Source organism: Lygodium microphyllum, chromosome 4, assembly GCF_053477565.2.
Source record: "Lygodium microphyllum isolate KBCC chromosome 4, Lygodium_microphyllum_v1.1.10, whole genome shotgun sequence".
Classification (NCBI taxonomy): Eukaryota; Viridiplantae; Streptophyta; class Polypodiopsida; order Schizaeales; family Lygodiaceae; genus Lygodium; species Lygodium microphyllum.
In genome coordinates, this window is record NC_141138.1 from 39,442,016 (window position 1) to 39,446,754 (window position 4,739).

The window sequence follows — 4,739 nt, forward strand, 5'->3', positions numbered from 1 at the left end:
TCTGTGTTTGACCCAAATCTTAATGTGATTGTGGTCGGACTACATACTCGTAAGTTAAAGTAAGAGATGACTTTTGAAATGCAACACAAAAGTGATTTCAAAACCTACCATTGGGGTCTAAAAGGATGACTTTAAGAAATCCATGATGGAGCAAAATGGTCTTAATAAATACTTTTCTAGTTGGACGTGTGGTTAATGTACTTTACAAAGAACAAAGTATGCTTGTTTACTAATTTATCTACTATAGTCCATATCATATCATTGCAAGAGAACACAAGAGATAAGTCAATTATAAAGTCCATAGATACTTGCTCTCATGGTCTATTAGGTATAGGTTGTGGCATTATTGCCTTATTTTGGTAGTGATATGTGTGAACATACTAAGTACTGTCGATGTACTTTTTTCCCTCTGTTGATGCTTATGCTATGATTGCATTATCTATTAAACGTACCATGATCCCATATATTTGCTCATGTAAGATAGCTAAGGATGCTTGACATACCCTTGCATATTTGTCAAGCTAATTTGGGTAAGAAGTTAGAGAGTGAACATATAGGTGAAGGTGACTACATGGATAACTTTTTGACAAAGGTAAAAGATCTTAAGGAGTAGTTGATTTATTGCTATTAGGGCTCAATTTCCATTGTCTATTTAGTTCTATTTCGTCCCTTCATACTTTTCTACATGTAGGCTTTTTGAATCAACATGTGTAAAGCAACTTTATATGTCATGATGTTTCACCTGAAAGTCAGGTATAGGTCAAAACTGTCAGGCATTTGTATTTGATGAGAAGTTATGTGACTATGGATGAAATATGATTCAGGACAACGCCCTAATGTGGTGGTTGATGTTTGATCTTATTGGTCTATATTTGTTTCCTGAGTAATAAAGCTGTTTTCTTTTAAGTTATTCAATCAGGGATGGTCATGATAATAATAAGCTGTGTGATATTTCTATGGATAGCAGTTCCGTGTTGTTGAATATGATATGTGTTTCATATTTGAGTGTCTTTTTTGAATAATATATGCTTAAAAGACTGTAAACTTGTTTAAGAAGTTTCCTACAGTATTCGGGTTATTTTAGGTAGATAAGTGTGTTGTGGGTTGTTATGGTGTTTTGAGAGGCCATAACAACTGCAAATAAGATTTTGTCAAAGGGCTCACTTGTGTCAACTATTCTCAATGGTCTGCCTTATTCTTATCAAAGTTTTGCAACAAGTACTATTCGTTTGATGGTAAAAGGCAATCCAAATTTGTCATTTGATGAGTCGATTTCTATTTTGCTACAATAAGAAAAATCCAGGTAAAACATGTCAATTATGTATATTACATGCCAAGCTTTTGTAGCCAGTTAGAGAGGCAAAGGAAAAAATTCATTTTCTACTAGTAAGTAGAAATATGCAAATGTTGCTTCGACAAGGAAGGTTGATAAGGATGAGAAGAAAAGCCAGTGTAAGATGTTTTGTACTATTGTAACGCAAAAGATTGTGTCATAAAGGATTGTCCTAAATTGGTTGGAAAAGAGGCTAAGAATAAAGAGGCTAGTATGGTTGTTATAGATGTCTGTCCTTCCTTCCAAGTCAAAAACTACAAACATTGTGTAGAATGCAGAATATACATCTAGTGCCTTATGTAGTTATGCCTGTTCTTTACATGATTCTTGCATACTTGTTGTGGATTTAGATGTATGGTACTTTAAATGGTGTCACAAAGCATATTATCTCTCTATGCAATATTTGTTCACCTCTCTTGAAACCATCCTGAAGGGTAGTAATATGACATGCATCAATGACTCTTCTTATCCTATTAAAGAAGTTGGAAAAATTATACTAGCTATTGTTAATGGTAATAATTTCATACTTTTGGACACTCTTGCAGTGAAATTTGGTGAGCATTGAAACTTGGTGAGGTCATTTTGGCCTCTATTATGGGCCTCTAAGTGGTCCAATAGTAGTTTTTGGATATACTACAATTTCTACTGTATCAACCATTTACCGGTGCACAAGTTATAGATTTCAAATCTGTAAGGTTTCAGGCGTTTGCTAGGTTGCAGACACAAAAGGCATATGCATACAGATTCCAAATTGTGGTTATTATTGTGTGCAGTCAATATAAAAGGCTATGTGTTTAGTTGTGATATACTTGGTATCAGCTTGCTTACAATTTGTAGTTTTTTGCAAGGTTGTTTGTTTTGTTAAAATGCATAATAACTTCAACCATTTTATTAGCAAGAAGCTTGATAAGAACAATTATCCTACATGCAAGTCCAAGATAATAAATTTCTTATAAGGTAAATATGTTTAGAATTATATTGAAAGAGATATGGTAGCAGCACCCGTTGCACAAAATGCTATTGCACAACATGTAAAGGCTAGAAAAGATTGGGAGCATATACAAAGTAAAGGGATATATTTGTTGTTTGTTAGTGCTACAAATAGCATGATGGACTATTTGTAGGAATTTGATACTCCCACTATTGTATGGAGGACAAGACTATTTGAAGTAAACACAAAGGCCAAAAAACTATAGCTCAAGTCAAAGCTAAACCAAGTGAAAAGAGGGAACCTGTCTGTTGATGTTCAAGACTATTGCAGAAACTTTTAGATTTGTTAGTGTGGTAGTTGATGATGATGATGTTGGGTGTGCATGCTTAGATGAACTTGGAGATGAATACATGAGCTTTAGGTCATCTATGTATATGAGGGATGATATTCCCAATTTTGCAGACTTGATTTCTATGCTAATACTTGAGGAGAAGAACATTGGCTTGGATTTGTCTTCTTTTCAAAGCAAGAATAAGCTTGAACATGTGCTTTACTGTACTAGCAGAGGTAGAGGTCGTGGTAGAGACCAAGATGATGGTGGTAATCAAAGTTATGATGCACAACAAAATAGAGAAGGATAATTTTGAGGAAGGGAGAGTCAAAGAGGCCAAGTTGTAGACACCTTTTTAGTATTCAAAAAATGGAAATTGGGAGATTCCCAAACTCACTAATATTATGTTACTTGTGAAAAAACATAGAAGAAGAGAAAGATTGCATGTCTCTAGCCTATCCACTATTATGGGCAAAGTAGTTAAGGTATCCACTAAGCCACCCGCTTCTGTGGCTAACCCTATGACTGTACCTACTATTGTTCCCTCTCTTAGGGTTGTGGGTGGGTGGAGACTTTACATACATTAATTTATTGGGTGGGTGGCGATAACTAATTGATTGTTTCAATGTACATTACAAAATATATAGTGCTGCATGGTCGCGCGGACGACATTTCCACATGGAGCGTATCGACAAAACGGACTCCACAACAGATTGTGGTATCATGGCAAAGATCGAGCAAGAGAGCCAACGACGAGCAACGGATCCAAACACGATTATAGATGAGATTGAGTATTTTGGGAGCTTGCAAAGTATTATTACGGTGGATTAATGTAGCTTCTCCATGATCCTATTCGACACACAGTGGTTCAAAGTGGTACTTGAAGGAGTTGGAGAAATAGTTCAACGAGGTCCATCTGGATTTCTCAAAATAGATTTTGAAAAAAGATGGATGGATTTGTGCAACACGTTTGTGTTGCCGGCCCATTGTGAACAGGTGCATGAACTCATGTTTTTTTTAATTTTATTACGACATGCTACATGTCACAAAAGTTAAATCTCTCTTATACATGATTTTGAACATATAATTTTCTATCCAAACCCCAGACAACCTCGATGGTGATATGTTATACCTTCAGCTCCTTGAAGTGCGAGAGTATATGATCAAAGCGATGTTCTAAGTGTAGATGAGGACAATATGAAAATAGAGGGGTCGATATTGCAAGGGGTGGAGGCCATTGAAAGCTTGGAGCATGTAGAGGAGCCATAATAGGGTAACAATGATGGAAATACAAGAGTCCAGGAATTCTTTGAGAACAAGGTGGACTCATCCTTTTGTGGTGACATGTCTATCAACCTTCTAGTGTATGCAAAGTTGTGTTATGAGATTGACATGGGACCATAGGGTACTTCATACTTGGAGCATCCACCTACTCAATTCATTGACGAATCGCTTATAAGGGTACATAAGATATGCATTTTAAGTAAGATCATTTTTAAAAGATTTATATTACCATGCTTTTCTTGATTTATATTGATTATGCTAACATCAATTGTTGTCTGTGCATGTGACCTTTGTGGATATTTAGATCAGCACAATGAGTCAAGGGATGAGCAACGAGGAGCTATAAGAGATCTTCACGTGTATATCTCCAGATCAGATGGCTCGATTTAGAAATATGGTAGACCAGGAGTTGTCTCAGACACCATCAGGTCGTTCTGTTAGATCTACTTCGGTGTGCTCTGATGCTTCAGTTTCCAGTAGACGAGGTTGATGCTCCAAACTTGGGCAGGACGTAGGGAGTGGTTCTAGGGGATGCTGCGGAGACATGGATGCAGTGAGCCCACGGTCAACTCGGGATACAGGTGCTACTCCTCGCTCTCATGGCATCTATTAGATCTTCCTTTAGAAACACTAAGGCCTAGAGAGGATTCTTAAAAAAGGATCTTAACCAAAATCCTAGGATAAGTGAAATCCATCATGAAGGTCTCTAAAGTCCTTCGCTCATATTAAAAGATCTTTGTTAAAAGCTAAATTAGCAAGTAAGAAATCCTCTATCTTGATAAGTTGAGAGCTTATCAATGCACTTAATTGAACCAAGTCTTGTTCTTATGGGTACCTTATGATAAATTGGTTGATCACTT